Here is a 19,175-nt window from a genome sequence, read left to right as displayed (position 1 = left end):
ACAAATAAATAAATTATTTAAAAAAAAAAACAAAAAAACAAAATATAAATGTGGCTTTTATAAAATAAGTTTATCAGCTGCAAAATTATGCCCAGGAGAAGCTGGAATGAGGGATAATTATTTTTTAAAAATTCACTGGTATGGTAAGGGCGCAAATCAATAAGAAAAGATACTTTGCTCCAGGTGTGCCATGGAGAATTTGTTGCTATAAAGGCATTCCTTGAATTAGGTTGGGGGTGGATATTATGGGAATGAGGGGCCAGGGTGGTAGAAATATGGTCAGTTCTCAGAGAGTAAGAACAGTTAGGGGTTTGTGACTATGAATAACAGTATTTCATTATTTTAACTGTTCTGTTACCTACTGACTGGATACCAGTCCTGCCTAGAACTGTGTATTTGTACAACAAGGTATAATGAAACCAGTAATCTTAGCCTTAAACATGGCTAATATTTTGCTGTTATTTTTGACAGTGATTAACCAATAGATACATCTGTTTTTTAAGGTCATACATAATAAACTATGTCATCAGTAATAGAAGTAATGACTCATTTTCAATGTCTTTGGCAGGAGGGCAATAACAAAACACATCTTAATGGAATTTTTTATTTACAAGTAAGAAAGGAGGGAATAGGGTTAAATATAGACCAGCTGAACACCATTATACTCGCTTGGAACATAGTTTTTTGAACAACTGTCCCAACCTTGTTTGATTCTAGGGTGGGTTTTATGATATAGACTCTGAGAAAGCACTGAGTCAGGGCTCTCCACTGAGATTATATGATTTGGAAGATAAGGCAGCACAGCTTGAAATGATCCTGCCTTAGATTTACTTTCCTGACCACCCATAATCCTGGGGCTAAAGGAACAAGAGTCAAATAAGCAAGAAAGAACTACTAGCTGAATTCAGGCACTGAAGCAAGCTCATCTTTCTCTTCCTTGAGGCTGATGTGCTTCTTGAATTCCACACCCTTTGCCATCTTCTCTGTCCATCTTCTGACTATACTTTGTGTTTCTGACCATGATTCTTACATAATATTGTGGACTAAACTCAGTTTCTGAACTGCACTTTATTTATCTTTAATAATTCAAATAGTCTCTGATTGTTTCTTCCATGTGAGGGTTAAAGCCTGGGTCCATAATTTATGAACCTTTCTTGGGTCTGAGCAATCTGACCATATCAAGCAAGCCACTTCTCCTAGATGCTATCTTAATTACTACTTTACTATATCTTCCACCTCTGGGGAAATATATATTATAAATGGTTCTGTGACATTTTTGCACCACCCTTTAAACATTAGTTTAATGTCAGACTTTAAAGATTATGCTTGGGTGAAGTGGCCATCTGCTCAAAAATGATCAATTTACTCACTCTGAAAACTTAATTTGACAGGTTTGTAAACAAAAATACATTCAATTATGATTCCCAGAAGCATGTATTGGTAACTGGAATGACAGAGGATTATCACATATATGGTAGTTTAATGTTTTTATTTTGTGTGTTTGATGAGTGGTATGGATTCCATGAAGAAGGATAATCTCTGGATAGAGGTTTGACAAAAACCCCGACTTATCCAACTTGTTGCATTGAAAAAATTTATTTTAGAAGTTTTGCAATGTTTTTCCTAGAGAAAAAATATTTCATTTTATTTTCAATAATGATTATATTTATTAAGAGCTTATATGAGATTTTTATTATTATCTCAAATTAAACAATATTTCAATGTTAAATCATCTATCAAAATAGCTTCATAAACTTATTTTCAAACTTTAAGATTTTAGGATGTATTTGTTGTGATGAAGACTTTTTCTCTCCCAAGATAACGAAAACTTAAATGGGTAAACATTACTTTTTCATGAGAACCAAGTGATGAAATGAGAAAATTTCATATGTAAACAGATGTAAAAATCTTGGAAGGATTTTTCCATTTTTATAGCATATAGTAGGAAACTATGACCTTCAAATAGTCTCAAAATTGGCTTGAATTTCACTCTCATTTCCAAAATAATGGGAATGGTTCTAAAAATTCTCCTTTTTAATAAATACCCGCAAGTCATTTGTTGTTGATTTCATGGAGGGATGGCTTTAATATAGCCAAATAGTCAGTTTGGTGTGGCTTAGAGAAAAAAAAAATCTTATTCTTCCAAGGTGTTATGGTGTTAAACGTGTGTAATTATTTCCACTAGGACATTATGCATTATTTCTCTTACTATTGGAAACCTTTGAGATACAGGCTAATTTATCGCATCCTCAGATCTTGTCAGCTTTATAAAATCCCGTTGTTTCACTTTGCAGATAATTTTTCCTTCTAAAAGTTTCTTTCTTTTGTCTTCTAATAAATATGGCCTTTCTAAATCCTTTTTCTTCTAAAATGAAAAGACTAAAAGGACTACTTTTATAATTAAAAGTCATTTAAAAATAACCTCAGAAAATTGTTTCTAGATATCAAAACATCTTTATGGTCCCATTTTTATGGCAAGAAAGACAAGCAACTGGGACCCTGTACATTTTACTGTAGTCTACATTAATTACCTTCTATTAAAAAATGACAAAGACCTTTTTGAAAGGGAATCTGGCACTCTTTCCACAGAAATGATGGCAGACACACTACTTTGCTGATTTCTTGACACTTCTAATTACCTGTATTCATTTAAAATCGTTTCCTTTGAGAGAGTTATTGGCATGATTTTCTGAGAACAAGAAGAAAATGGAAAACATTTTAGCAAGTTAAGGGGAAAAAAATCAACAGTATCATTGTTTGCCGCTTTTGTTGAAACTACCTACACGAGTCATTTGAGGGACATGAAGGTAAATGAAAGGTTATACTTTGCCCTGCACGTTGTTGCTGGTATTTGTAATGTCAATAACTGTAGAAGGTTGTCAGGAAATTGGAGAGATAAAGGTCAATAGCAATGACAAATATATCATTGTATGTGTTTGAATATGCAATATCAGCCTAATCTGTGAGTGGAGGCTTTTACACCCTGGAAATATCAATCAGGTGCTATATAAAACCCACCTATTGTTCTCTAGCTGCTGGGATATAATGGGGAGATCTGCAGAATGTAACCCATCAAATATATTTTTCAGGGGAGTGGGTGGGATGCTATCTTAAGTCATTGCTGAATAACATATAAATGCTCATTTCTTTTAAAGGTGGAGTTAACAAAAACATATTAAAAGTTGTCCTGTCACCAGGATTGCTTCACTGGTGGGAAAATAAAGCATTTTTCTCTTCACCAAAATGGGAAGACACAATTTAGCTTTGGATATCATTGCAATGAGGTAGATTTCAGAATCTTTCAGTGTTATAAGATAAATTGTATATTAACTATGCTTTTCATACATTCTTGACAAAAATTTAGTATGGTAAGCCCTTACTCCAAGTCTTACCTTCTGTTAATTTAGACATGTGAGAAAGTGTGCTCATTTGTATTCAATAACAAATTATTTACAAATAAAATACATAACAGGTTACTTAAACTGTGCCTACTGAGAACAGACTTGTTAAAATGCATTTGGTTGGATCCAAACCAAAGTATTTAGATTCAATAGACAAACGCATCTATCTTCCTTTCCATAAATGGTGCTAAAGAAATCACTTAAAACCTTTTGGGAAGTGAGAAGTAAAAATAATATAGCAAGAGAGCTTTTAAATGAATGTGCTTCAACTTGGTCTTGAAGAACACCTGCAGGATATAGAAGCAGTGTGCTGGAAACACACAGAGATCATATTTTTTGGATATTACTTTTTAAATTTTTGCCTCTGTTTGGTGCTCTCCATGAAAATAAAGTATTTTGAAAAATCAACTCTTCCTCAGACATTCTGTGTTTTTTGGGCATAATGACCCCTTCCCTTACCGCTGACCCAATGCATAAGTGATCCTTCCCACAGGCACAGACAGACCATGTGGAAAGAGAGGTGAAAAAAGAGATCTGCTGCTGAGGAGTGTACAGAGTGACAGGAAAAAGAGCAGTAAACTCAGGTGACAGAATAAGAGAAAAAGGCTGGAGGGGACAGGGAGGGCCTGAAGGAGATAGAAAGAGAGAGGTGATTTAGGGAAGGGACAATAAAAAAGAAGCGGCACTACAAAGGTAAAATACAAATAGAATTTAACATAATACATAGAATTGTTACATAGAAAAAGTGAGATTTACTGAACCTGAGAGAGAAAGAAAGAAAAAAAAAGGTACATTGTAGAGGCTGAGAGAAAAATGGATACTATCCAGACAGCTGATCAAAGAGAATGTCCTAAAGGAGGGAAAGGGAAGGGAAAGGAAACAGAAACAGCAGAGTCCCTGATGTTTTGCAGCCAAGGTGTCTGCCCATTCAAGGGGCAATGAATCAGAGGCTTCGTCTTGCCTTTCCTCTGCATGTACCACATGTAAAAGAACCAACTAGGAAGCTATGTGCCCCATCCATTAGAATGAATCGACAGTATTCTTGTTCCATTCTTTTCACTGTTAACATTCTATAGGGTTTATTATGGAAATCTCTACATTGAGTATTTTTTTAAAGCGCTAATTATTTCCAGAGAAATAATCATTTTAAACGTTCTCAAACAAAAACCGTGAATGATTTAAGTAGGATATTTTGAGATTGGGTTATTTCATCTTTCACTGGCTTCTCTTTGTATTTAGTTAGTTTTTGGTTATATTTCTGACCTTCAGATAAGACTCCTATGTAAGTAAACAGTCTGGTTAAATTCACCATGTGCCAAATGACAGCTATAGTACTGTCCCAAAGGTTTTATTTATTTTACTTTACATTTTTTTGTAAATTGAAATTGTATAAACAGAGGTGGACCTTTTCTTTTGTCTTCTTACTTTAGGGTAGAATTTTCTTCATGGAGGTAACCAAGGAGTTTAAGAAACAATAAAAGGGCTCCTATGCATGGAACATGGGTTAAACAGAGTTAACTTCTTTACAATTTCAGGAACTTGAATGCAGGTGCTGGAAATGACTGAGTCCTGTTTATAAACGACTGTTTACGCTGCAGTGTCTTCATTTTATAAGTTAACATCTGGGTGAGAATAAAATTTCAAAGGTTATATTTTTTCATTTTATTTCTTTATCTTTCTTCCTTTTCCAGGTAAAGATTAGTTTGGAGATGAATGGATAACACAGTGTAAATAATTTCCTCTTTCTTGTGATTTTTTTTTTAGAAAGTTTGTGATATAGCACAAATAAATAATTATTGTTTTGCACATAGTGTTATTCTTGTATGTTAGATGATTGCTATTGAAAATAAGCTTATAAGATCACAATTTTATATTAAAGTTGCATAGTTTTCCAATTTTTTTTCTTTTCACTGTACAACATTTGGGCTATAACAGAATTATATGTTAATTTTTCCTTTTTTCCTTTGTTCATTGTTATTACTAATCATTTTAGATATCAATGATCCACAGATAGAACTACTCAGAACTTGCAGAATTATTCCACAGCTTTTTCTCTCTAGACTAAAACTTTAATATAATTTCTAAGTGTAATAATATACTATATAAGGTGAACATGCTAAAAATAACTATAATTAGTAAGTGTTAGGGACAAGAGAAATTAGATATAATTTTATTCATATCTATCTTCCCTAACTCTCTACATAGACAGATATAGTATTAGACATGACAGAGTATTCAGTTATGAGGTAAATCACAAATCTCAGATCTTTTCTGAGTTAAGAAAAGGGTGAAGGCCAAATGTATCTAGTGTTTTAGAAGTGAACTTGTGTTAAAATATTCTTTTTCTCTCCCTAACTCTCCTTCCTTTCACACATTCCACATGTCATATTACCTGTCACCTATTAAAAAAAAAGATCTAGGTTTCAGTGTAATATATTAACTTTTAAAAAATATACTAATCTTATTTTTTAAAGATCTGCTTAAGAAAATTAAATAATTTAAATTATTTCTGTATTACAAATAAGTTGTTGAGATTTTGATGCTTTCCAAGATATTGTGACCTAAATTTAAATAAGAAAGAACAACCAAATGAAGGAATAATAGTTAGAGAAAAAAGTAGAAAAAAATAGAGTGAGAGTTATTAATTAAAAAGGAAAAGGAATTAATTGATGGAAAGAAACTCCAAATGTATAAAAGGAAAGATTTGTTCAATCATAAGGAAAAAGAAAAAGAAAAGATACACGAGGCCACAATGGATCACAAGCTAATTATGGGTTAAAAACAGAGCTCTGTTGTTCAATGACAAAGTACTGATAGACAGTCACTGAAGAATTTAGGGAACATAAATAATCATCCATATTGTATGCATTATTAATCAGTACCTTGTTATCAAACTGTGCCCTTTAGGATCCTACCACTTAAGCTGAATGTGCAGAATTTGGAGTGGGTCCAGAGGAAGCAGCAGAAACAACTGAAGCATTGGGAAACAGTCCCAATGAAGCAAGGGTAAAGGAACTGGCCTTGTTTAGTCTGGAGAAGAAAGGACTTGGAGGGAATTAATAGCAGTCTTCAAGTTCATGAAGGAACACAGTCTTTTGCAGGTAGAGGTGAACAGCTGGTCTCTGTTTCCTCTGAGGACAGTATAAGACAGCAGGGTCTTAAATGGGATTTAGGCAAGATGCTAGGAAGATCAGGGGGGAGTGCAAGTGGAGGGTCCTCATGTTTTAGAATGTGTTGAGGGAAGCATTATAATTATATTTTGGGAGTTACTTAGTCCAAATTGCAGGAAAAAAGAGAGAATCTATAAAACAAGAACCTTTGAGAGAAAGAGAAAAAGAATAAGTAGTTGTGGTCTAGGGATAAAGGCTAGCTGGGATGAAAGAAATTCTAAATGGTAAACGTATACAAGAGTCAGAATACTGGACTAGAAGGGAAATACATTACAGAAAAAAAGTAGATTAAAAAGGTAAAGACGAAACCATGAAAATTCAAGGTTATGGCATATATTTGATATAAATGTACAATTTTAATCAACACTTTTTTTCAGTGGTGAGAATAAAAGTTAAGTATTCATGTGTATAAGTATATTAGCTACTAGTTATTTAAACAAATTGTGTTGGGTTGACATCCTTGAATGTTAAAAATGAGACCAACAAAGAGATTTGCCTGATTTTGTAAAATAAATAAATAAATAAATAATAACAAGGAAATAAACTAAATAACTTCTTAAGTCTTATCCAACCATTTCATTTTATGACTTGCAGAAAATTGTGATGCTTTGCTAAGTAAAAGATGGCACATGTATACCACACAAAACAAGAATGAAGAATGCATAAAAGTCAAGAAGCTATGTTATAACCCATGTATGTACATTACAACATGGGTCTGAATGAACAGATTCATTTCTAGATTACTTGGTTAGTTTGATAAATTTTGTTTTACTTTTATTTCTTCAGACAGTCAGTATACCTCTTTAAAAATGGAATGGATTCTGCTTATGTTTAGTTTTGTTGAACAAATTTTCAATATTTCACAGCTGTATTTTGTCATTGAAAAGTTTAGTCTAATGTGTTTAACGATGCACTATTTTTTTCTGATGTTTAAAACTTTCCTTCACTCTCAAATGCAGAAAATAGAATAGCCCACATTTGAATTTATTTTGCCAAGATGATAGTTATGTATATTTTATAACATTCTGGTACACTGATTTTAGCAATCTAAAAATAGATCCCTGCAAATATTTTTTTTACTGCTTTTTAAAAATATAGTTACAAACACTTCACTTGTAAAAGATTTTGGTTGGGAAATACATCTTAGTTTCTCTCTCTTTATCTCTCCCACTTTCTCAACAAATAAAAGCCTTTTGTTCTGGTCTCTCTGGCAGTACCTTATTTTGTGACTTTCTGCTGTCCCCTAGTGGCATGTTAATCTTGACTACTATGTGATCGCTTCTGGAACCAATTCTCTACTCTTGTGTGCTTTTTAAGACTCTCATTAGCAGACATTTAAAATACTATTAAACAACCCATGAGCTGCCTTTTAGAAGCAATAACCCTGTTCTTTAGTCCAGTTTTCCACTTATGAATTCTTACCGAAGTAAACATGTCTAGGGAGTGCATGCTATCTAGATACATTGTATTATCTCACCACAATAAACATTTCAGGTTTTCAGAATTTTAACACAAAACTGATGAAAGCAAAATGTTATCAGTTTTGACTGGTCTATACATAACATACGGTAGCTAAAAGGTAATTTGTGACAGGTCAAACTGTTTCTGTCAATAGGTTTACAAACAAAAAATGTACTATTCCTTTCCCTTTGTTTTTCAAAATCCTGGTAAGTTACTATAATTGTAATATTTGCTCTTTTCATGATGATATTTTCCTATGAAATGTTTAGAAAGACACAATGAAACTATCTATTTGAAGCATTAAATATAGTTCATTTATGTAAAAGATTTTGCATCAACACATATCATGATGATTAAAAAAATGTTCTTAAATTTTTCTGAATTATTTTTTTCTACGTGAATAAGATTTTTTTAAGTTTAAAGATAGAGTGGTTATTTTAATTTTCTTTCTATGTTTTATGTACTTTAGATACAATTTTCAGCTGTAATATTGGGCTGGTAACATTTTCAGTACAACATGTTGGTTTTTCAAATTAGTCATTTCAAACTGCATGCATGAGAATGGAATGTAAGAATTTGTCAAAAACAATATTTCAGGTATTTTTATATTTAATTTTAACTCATTAAGAATTACTACACAATTCTTTGGAAAGATGGCTAAAAACAAACTAAGAAGAATTTACAAGTAAAAAGGTCTGATGAAATCTGGCCCATTAACAGAAAAAACGTTGCAGAAATCCGAGACGTATAGTGAACTAATGATTTCTTGGCACTGTCTTGTTTGGCACTTATTATGGTTTTGACAATTATCACATGAATAGCAACACTTTTTTCTTTCTGAACTTGGGATGGGGGTAGAGAAGGGCTCTGGAAGGAAAAGGAGGCCCAAAGCCCTGGAAACTCTCATTTTTTAGTGAATCAAGTGTATAGTTTGGCCATGTGGAAGAGAAAGAACTAAGCTGTAAGGTTCTGTTAAAAGATGATATTCTTGTTTCTTCAAAGAAGTGTTGGTATAGTTTTTGAACTGCCTCTCTTCTAAAAGGTCAGATTGCTGCCCAATTTAGTCATTTTGTCTGTTTATACATGCCTCCATTCGGATAAGATATCCCAAAACAAAGCCTTAGATTGCAATCAATCTTGGCTTAAGTGCAAAGCCATCCAACCAATCCAAGAAATCCTATTGACTATCATGTGGAAAGGGAAAAGGAATAGTTTAAACCTCCTAAACTCTTTCTCAAGAGAAAAGATAAAGAACTTTTCTTACAACTTCTTAACGTATTGCTCATGCTCTCTTCCTTCAATTTTGCCCCTACACTCAATTTCTCAAATTCAAATTACATAGTTTTCTAAAAATACATCCTCCATCAAACATTGTAAATTACAATAGCTGTTTTTCACCACAGAAATTCTGATTTTTTTCAAAGTTTTCTATTCAGGTTGTAAATATTCTAAAAATGTTCTCTTGGAGTTATTTTTAAGAACTCATGATATGTTGGATAATAAATATTGTTGCTCTGTGACTGGAAACATTGGAAACAACATATTTGACAGGTTAATAGGAATGAAAGTTCCATTTGAAATTTTAATTAATTTCATTTTAGATAAATGTGACTCTCAAAATCTTAGTTCTAATGAATAAATGGGAAAATTTCTTTGCATTGCAGATTTTATTCAGTGAGTTATCTTGTAGATTATTTAGAAAATAAATACAGGAAAAATTCCTTTAAAAAATTAAACCTAGATACAGTCTTAATAAATCTTCTTTAATGTTATATAACATTATCAGTGGCCTATTCTCTATAGTATTAGTTTTTCCAAAACAAATAATGAAGCTGAGCAGTTCTACTTTTTACAACTCCGGAGACTATCTAAACAAAATGAACAGATTTATAGGGCTATTTTTAGTGTGTGTCACTTGCATTACAGTTTACATTTGCTTTCGAGCCTTATTTGACATTCTTGGTAGAAAAATACAGGCAGAACACTCATTAAGAGTCTTAATAAAGGACAGTCTCCATAGGGCAGTTACCAAAAAACCAAAGTCAAGGCATGTGTAAGAATGTTCTTTTGGACTTGACTTTATATCCAGTTGCTTAATTTTCAATTGTCTAAAAAGTAAAGCCCTGAAACAATATGCAGGTTTAATGTCTGTTTAAAAAATATTTATGCACTGGTATAGCCTACTAATAATAATGGAAGTAAATTAACATTTTTGAGGGTAGAAATTTCCACACAGCAACAGGTAAGTGCTACCGGGCCTAACTATTATTTTTTCATAAATTGTATATTTACATTAAAGTGAAGATTAACTTGCTGGAGAAGTATAGTACACTGTTGTGATTTTCTGCAAACCGTTCTTCTGTGAATATAAATGCATGGAAAAACTTTATGTAATGTTAGGAAATATGTAATCACACATAGATTTATGGAAAATACCATGTTATATTTCATGTTAAATTTCAAAATATAGATGCGAGGATTAAATATTTGCATCTCATCTAAACCAAGTTTCTCTAGCAGCTTATTCTTGTGAGAAAGGCCAGTGCCTTCCATAGTGAAAGAGACCCCATTTCACTTGCATATACAAATAAGAAATGAAGACTTTATCTCCTTTTGTTTATTCTGAAAAGATACTATAGCGAGGGGAAAATATTAGAAAGATAAAACTAGATACATATTCATTTACTTTTCCATGTCTTTTTCTTCTTTGGAAAGGGAAGCACTTTGATAAGGTTAGCCTGTACAGGAAACCTAATTTGACACTGCTCGATGCCTTGTGCTTTCTTATGAATCGTGTTCATGTAAAGCTCCCTAGTAAGGAAATTCCTTAGCTGTAGACATCATTTAACCCAGCCTTATAAATAGAGCTCACATTCAAAAGTAAGAAAACAGACATGAATGGTACATGAACCACCCCTGATAAGATATGTTTTCAAAGCAAAAACATGTCTATGAAGTGTTGTGGAATGGAAATATCTGATTAAACACTTAAGAAAACATGCTTTCCCACACAGCAGCCCCTTTATTTGCATGAAATAATTCCTTAGAACAACAAAAAAAGTAACTTGGCACAGTATTAAAGCTTATTAAAATTCAGTCTACCTTATTTAAACCTCAAAAAGAGATTTCTAGAATTTTTGGTTTGACAGTGCTCTATGAACTTGAATAAAATACAAAAGTGAAAATGATACATTTGGATTGATAGTGATAGTCATCGTAACTGCTGAAAAATACAAATTAAGAACTTTGGGAGGTTTCAAATAGTTGGCTAAGAAGAGTCATCTAAGAAAGTACTTTTATAGCTTGATGAGTGTTTTTAACTAGTTAAAGATGTTACTACAGCTACCTTAAAACCAGGTTGTAAACATTGTCTCTGATTCAGAGGTTGTCACAGATAGGGTTTTTAAAAATTTGAAGCTTTCATTGTCCTATTCCTAAGGTGTTGCAATGTAAAGGAATTGCATTTTTATAATAAATTTATCAATTACTAATTAGTTTGGTGGTGAGTGCCTAATTTAGTTTCTGTCTAATACAGGGCCAGTCTCAATTTCTTCTAGCACTGGTTTATCCTGGCCTATTTAACATACGAATTAAGCCCAAATATCTTTCAAAATTCAGAGTAGCTGTACTTATTCCCACCAAAACAATGAAAAAAAAAAGTATTGTAATCATCTCAATTTATGGTTTAGTTAGGCAAAATGAAAATATGACCTCTGTAGGAATCCCCGTTGCCCCTGAATTTCCAGTGTGCTTAGCAACGGGTTTATTGTGCAGGTGAAAGTTGGTGCAGCTAACATGCTGGTTTAAAAAAAAGCTGCTTTTGATTTTAAAGTAATATTTAAATGAGAATTAAAAAACTGAGCTTCTATAAATAAATTATTTTACTCCTTGTAACTTTAAATAACTGAAACAAACAAAAGATAGGCCAAGTCATATGATGAATATATTGCAAGCAGGGACAGATAAGGCATTTTTCAAAATTAAACTGCTGTGACAAGCAGTTGTAAGGCAGTCTGCTTCCTCAATTTTTGGTGTGTGTGTTGGGAGGGGGTGAACATTAGGAGTATGGCAATTGAAAATGCATACTCACAGCAACTAAAATCTTTTAAGATATTCAAATTCTTTAAAAAAAAAAAAACATCCACACAATGTGTCTTATAATTTTGGTGGAGTTATTTCAAGTTTTACGATCTCACTTTATGTATTATATATATTTTTGTCCACAAGGCATTCTTCAAATGGTAAGCTATTTATGTGAATAATAGAAAATAACAAGAAAATATGACTTTTCTCTTTATTCCATTATTGAAATGGAATATGATCATTATCCAGGGCTGAGGTTTAGTAGCAACATTGTGAGAAATAGCTTAAATAAATAGATGTCAAATGAATCAAGAAAGGACTATTATTATTTTCAATAAAGGATACACCATCAAGATTTTTTAGCTATGAATAATTGTTATTAGGAAAATATTGTAGAAGGTTGCATTTTTAAAAATTTGCACTCTTTAGAATATTAAAAACATTCAACATTCAACTGGGATTGAAAATCATGAATAAGGAACTGTTCATGATCGTTATCAAGTCACGTGATTAACCCTGAATTTAGATGTTGATAATGCAGCAATAGACCATATTGTGAGTAAACCAAAGTGTTTGTCTCTTTTAAAATTTGGAAAAAGTTCTTTGATTCAGCCTTCCCTCTCTCTGCAAAGGTGCCTCACTTTTGAAGCAAAGAAGTTTACTTTATCTAAACTTCTGGTGCTTTCACTTTGTTATTCAAGTCAGAGACAAATAATATTCTCTCAGGTATTGATTTTTTTTTTATCCTCTGTGGTTAATAAGAATTTATTATTTAGAGGTCCTGCAGGTTGAAATGCATAAAAAGAAAATCAGTTTTGATTTCCAAAAATCATTTACAGTGAAAGCAGAAGGAATTTCAATCATTTTATCATAGGGTTCATATCATCTAAGTATACTTTTAATTAAACACTGCTCCATAAATAGCAAATAATAGAAGTGAGCAGAGAAGCAGTTGATCTAAATCATGACAGTTGCTCATTTATCTTTGTCCTAACTAGACAATAGGAAATGACACTATGCTGTTGTTTTCTATGCATTAAGATTTCCTTCTTAAACAAATGCAATCGAGATGGTTTGTTTTCCGCCTGCCCAGCACACACTGCCAGTGGCCAGAGTTTTGTCTCGTCTTCATCCAGAGGAGGATTAATCTTGGTGATGGTGCAAACAAAATGTATGTCTGGGGTCAAAGTGCAGACTGCCTTTTGGGATCTGCATTACATTAATGTCATTTTTGGGTTCCTGACGTTAATCAAAACCAACACCATAAAGCGTCACTTAGCTAATTTGTGTATTATTGTCAATGTTACCATTAATTATGCGTTTGTGAGGAAAAAGAGGATTAATGAGATGTCACAGGTAATTTACAACGATCAGGCTCCCCAGGACATTAAGAAAACACTCGCTGGGTAAGATTACCATGCAGCCATAATAGTATGCAAGAAGCAAAAGTCTTTGTTGAGGGACCACACTAATATTGTCCATCATTATAGAAAATCCCTCTTCACTAGAATAATTTCTCAAGTTTAAGTACCTTACTCAAATTAAATGTTTGTTTCCATCTAAAATGTTAGGCACTAATACATTAATTGTGAGGCTTCTGTTTAGGTGTGTCTCTCTCCAAGTTCTGAGGGTAAGCTATTGTTTTTCTTGAGAGGTAGGCAAGTCACAGAAAATTAATTCTTCTCTGTGCCCCATGAACTTGACTTCACATCAGAATATATCTATGAATCCATTTTAGGTGGTTTGAGCGTTTGTATTTAAATCAAGTTGAGAAAAAGCTCTCTGAAATCACATCACTTTCTCCAGTTTAGTCCTCACTCAGAGCCACATAAATAAAAAAATTTTGCTTTCTGTCATCCCATTTCTGGAGTTCACTCAGGAGAAGGCATAACCTAATGTAAGAATGATATCGCACAATGTACATGGGGATGTAAGCACTGATGTGTAGTCCTATGCTATAGTCTGGTCTGCAAGGCCATGCGGGGGGGCCTCACTTCCCTCTGTTGCCCACTCGCTGTGCTCCCTGTTGGCGAGGGGATGTGCTCAGAGAACAATCTGGAGCTCCCATGTGACTGGTAAATCAAGTCTGATGTAGGTGCTGACTGGGAGCCAAAAAGGCTAGTAGAGGAGGTTCTGGGAGTGAGAGCTGAGGGAGGAACTAGAGTTAGAAACCAGAAAGTACTTTAAAGGAATCAGGGAACAGGAAGATGAGACTTGTTGAGAAAGCACAGAACTGAATCTGTGACCTTTATTTATTTAATATATATTTTTTGACCCCTCACTATGCAAAAGGCATTATGAAAGAGACAGGGATATATGCTGGGAAGCAAAGTCAGATGAAATCCCAGAGAATGCAGAGCTTTGGTAGCTCAATCAGCTTGTTTTTTTTTTTTTAAAATGATTGTGGTGCTCTAGGGTGGAGAATAGATTGGAGGAGGGTCAGAATGGTTTGTGGAGGACACTGCAGAAGGAAACTATTTGGGAAGACCATGTGCTATTTTTTTTAAAGACTTTAGTTATTTATTTTTAGAGAGACGGGAAGGAAGGGAGAAAGAGAGGGAGGGAAACATCAAGGTGTGGTTGTCTCTCATGCACCCCCAGCTGGGGACCTGGCCCGCAACCCAGGCATGTGCCCTGACTAGAAATCAAACCAGTGACCCTTTGGTTTGCAGGCTGGTGCTCAATCCACTGAGTCATACCAGCCAGGGCCTATGTGCTATTTTAATTTAATTTTTCATTGGCCCATTTCAGTTTTTCTTAGTTTTATTTTTATTTGAGAAATTATGTGATAAAAATATAGAATTACATATTTGCTTTCACACACAATATGTAATCAAGTTTTAAATCCCAACTCTGGGAGACCTTGAACAAGTTATTTAACCTCTCTATGTGTCAGTACCTTCATCTGTGAAGTGGAGATAATAAAACTTACCCAATATAGTTATGAGGATTATATAAGATAATGAATGTGGCTTACTTAGCACAAGACTTGGCAAGTGTTTAATAAGTCAGTGGTTTTTAGCCTTAAATTTGTATCAATAGCATCTGGACTTAAAAAAAAAAAAAAAAAGGGCTGCCTGGGCCATACTCAAAACTGTCAAATCTGAATAGTTAGTATGATCTCAATGTATAGCCTGGATTAAAGTCACTACAATATTTATCATTTGTTATTATCAATTGTTATTAACATTAATTTTCGTAGTCAAACTTAAAAATAATTTTTATCTAATGCCTTGGTCTCAAGAATATGCATGCATATTTTATCAGGCACTTATATATGTAATAATAATGTTTGGGGCTGTACAATTTAAAATAATATGAAAAAATCTATGAAATATCTATGAAATTACTGTTCTTTTGTGTATACATGTGTGTTGGTGTATAGGTCTATTTCCTTGGGGTATGTGCAGAAGTTTGAGATAGCCCGTGCTATATGAGAGTTGTATTAGAGAAAAACTGTCCATGTACTACAGTGAGGTTAAACTACAAGTGAGCTAAACTTCACCATCTATTAACAAACAAAAATAAAACATTTATTACATTGTCCACTCTCGCTTTTTTATATTTATGTCATATTCAAAGGAGGTTTCCCTGTTGGGATAAAATTTCAGAAGCAGAGAGGTTGAAGAGTAGAAGGTTTAAATAAAAATGTTTTATTATTGATTTGTTTGTCACTGGGACTTAGCATATAGATTGTGGAAATAATATAGTTTATTTCTTTTCTTTTTATTGGCTCTACAAAGTAGTAGCTTAGAATAGCTATTAGTTTATCTTGTAACTAACCTTTGAACTACTTTGTGAGTTGGTTGTTTTCCAGAAAGTAGTATACTCAATAGAATAAACTGAATGATTTTTAAAAATGTTAAGTGCACTGTAGGAGAAGATTCTAAAGAAAAGATCTGCTTTTCCTCTGCTCTATGATATTTTATAGGTTTGAAATTTCCTACTTTATTATCATGGTCCTCGTAGTGACAAAATTCCTGCTCTGACTAAAATTAGGGATTTATCCATGTATAGAGTTTATGTGCTGAAATCAAATGGCTAGTATGCTTAATTTATTCACCATAATGACATAGGATAAAGAAAATGCTTTATCAAAATATTCTGGATTAAAACAGTTTGTCAGTGGATTAGATGTAATATCAAAAGGACTAATTGTTATATTTTTTAAAAGTTTAAATAACAATATATGGGACAGTGTATAAGATTCATTGAAATCATCATCCATAAGATTAATTGAAGTCATTATCCATGACATCAGAAAGAGGAGACTCAGTGTCCCCAGTGGTTTGTGCTGAGATCCTTCAGAGGCTGGAGAGGAATCTCCCAGGGGAGCTCCTTCCTCTTGCCCAGAGCCACTTGGTGAGGAAGTAGGAACCAACAACCACCTTTGGGGGAAGAGCTTGTGCTGCTCTGAACATCAAGCATCAGGTCATATCATTGTCATAAAAAATGTGAATTAAGTATAGATTCAATTTTTGGGAGGAGCAGGATAAACTATCACCCCATTATATGTGACATCTCCATTTCTCACTGTAATTTCCATTTTTTAAATAGGAATTTTCAGCCTCCTGTGCTTGTCTAATATCAGCTTGGAACATTTAAAGACCCTGTTGCTGTCTTAAAATGTATGCATATTAAGACGAATCTCCAACCCGAGGAAAATAAAACTCAAAAAGCTTTGTGTAAGAAAAAAAGACAGAAAGGTGTATATGTTCATGGTCTTATGTTTTATATAATGGTATTGTAGTGATCAAAGTCCCTGATAGTAGGATTGCTAAGACATCCAAGTAAGAAGTAGAAAACGTTCCCCCGGTCATCACAAAAATTCCTCTTCAACATAATTATGAAAAAATTTTAGACGATTGAGAAGCTTCCTTTTTCATGTAAAAGGCATTGATTATATACTTAAATAAGTATTGCAACACTTCTATCTTTTCCACTGCTGGTCAAAATATCTTGGTAACCTTCCAGATCATTATGGACTTATATTGTCAACCAAGCACCCACAAACCCATAAATGTTCTTAAAGAGTATAAAGCCCCAGAGGACTGACATTTCCAAAAGAAGAATCCCCTCAACACAAGATCACCAAAAAAGAAGCATGTCCTCATGTTCAATACCTTTGAAAAATAATGCACGTTTAGTTTTCTCTTTGAGATTCATAGTGCTCATTGACTTATTAAATGTTCTTGTTATAAATAAAATTAAAAATTTTGAAAGTCATTTGTCCCCAGTGAAACCTTTACATCACTCAGAATTTCTGTGACACAAAACACACTATGGTTCTATGGAACATTATAATGATGGTGGTTCATGACCTTCATATTGCAGTAGATATGTTCTGGCTCTATCAGCTGGGCCAAGGGCAGCCCAGTGGGAGATGGGAGTTATTAGAAAGCGTGTCTCATCAAGCCTGCCTGATGAAGAATAACAGGAGAGAATCCAGGGCTACCACTGGTGGGTCAGTGCTGATTATTAGGTCTGTGGGGTCACTGTAGGAGTTGATAATGTGGAAAAAACTTGAAGTATTGTGAATATGGAATTAAGTGTGGGAAATAGGAGTAGGCCGATTGTTTAGAATCAAATTGCAGGAAAGTGCTGGTGTCTATTAAAATGCATGGAGGTGGGGAGGAAGATACCTTTAAGGGTCAGCTGATAGAACCTCACTCCACAAAAACTGAGGAAAAACATAGAAATATTGTCATGGTTTATACATCCCATCCAGTACTGCACAGTTTTAGTAGACTGGGGCTATGGTAGCTACTGATCAAGTTAGGTGGCCTTGAGAAGTTCTCCAAAACCTTTTGATGGCATGACTGGGGATATTAAAATTGGGAGTGCTTTTGTTGTTGTTTCCAAAAGGTAAATACTGAGACTGCTGTTACTCAGCTGGTGTTCAGAGTTGTACTAGGAGATAATAAGGGACATGAAGGCTTTTTCAAAATATGCCGATCAGAAAACTTCATCTCAAAAGGTCAAATGATAGTAATGAAAATAATCTAATGTTTATCCATGAACTTCTGTTATACACTGGAGACAATGTTCCTGAAGAACACATGCCACAGTTATTGGCGATTTTCAACAACTTTAGCCAATGGCACAACTTCATTGAGATTAGTAGATGAAGGATGGTCCCAAACAGTAAATATTGGTTATATCCCCTATGAAGAAATGTTCTGAGATTAAGCATATAGTCTGGCTCCATTTATCTTCGGAGACTCAGAATTTAATATTCTCAACACAAAACAAAAGCTCAATAACTGTGTGTAGATAAATGAATATTCAATTTATAAGGTGATAAGAGTAATATAATTTTTTTTTCTGGTTCTATTTTATTTTATTTTATTTTTTTTATTTTGGTTTTTCAATTACAGTTGTCCCCTTTTCCCCTAATTTCTCTCCCCCACCCAACCCACCCCCTCTCCCGCAATCATATCCCTCCCCGTTGTCCATGTCCATGAGTCTTTTATACGGGTTCTTTGACTAATCCCTTCCCTTACTTATCCCCCTTCTCTCTCTCTCCCCTCCCCTCTATTGACTGCTATTCTGCTCTTTGTTCTATTTAGTTCCTTTGTTTGTGTTGTTCTTTAGTTTCCTGTATTAGGTGATATCATTTGGTATTTTTCTTTCTTTGCCTGGCTTATTTCACTAAGCATAATTCTCTCTAGTTCCATGCAGGAAAGGCAAAATAAGTGTATTAAGAATATCCCGAGAATATGTTTTAAATTATGTAATAAAAAATTATGACAACTAGGTATATATGCAATTAGACAAGTCAGCTTGATAGCTTGATGTGCATTTGTCAAAAATTTGTATGTATTTTTTGATGACGGATCTTAATTTTGAGAGAGGGAGGCAATATGATGTTCTATAAATAGTGACTATAACAACAAATTAAAGAGCAACCTTAATGAGTTTACAATGTGATAAAGACCATTTTTTAACCAGTGATATTTTCTATATAGACACCAATAAACCAATATAAGTTGGTTAGTTCCATTTTTAAAAATGGAAAAAAGCAAGAGACTTCCGGCCAACATGGAGGCATAGACAGATA

This window comes from Furipterus horrens, unplaced genomic scaffold (assembly GCF_987537825.1).
Source record: "Furipterus horrens unplaced genomic scaffold, mFurHor1.1.pri manual_scaffold_3, whole genome shotgun sequence".
In the NCBI taxonomy this organism is placed as follows: Eukaryota; Metazoa; Chordata; class Mammalia; order Chiroptera; family Furipteridae; genus Furipterus; species Furipterus horrens.
The sequence above is the reverse complement of the archived record's forward strand: the minus strand, read 5'-3'. Positions refer to the sequence as shown.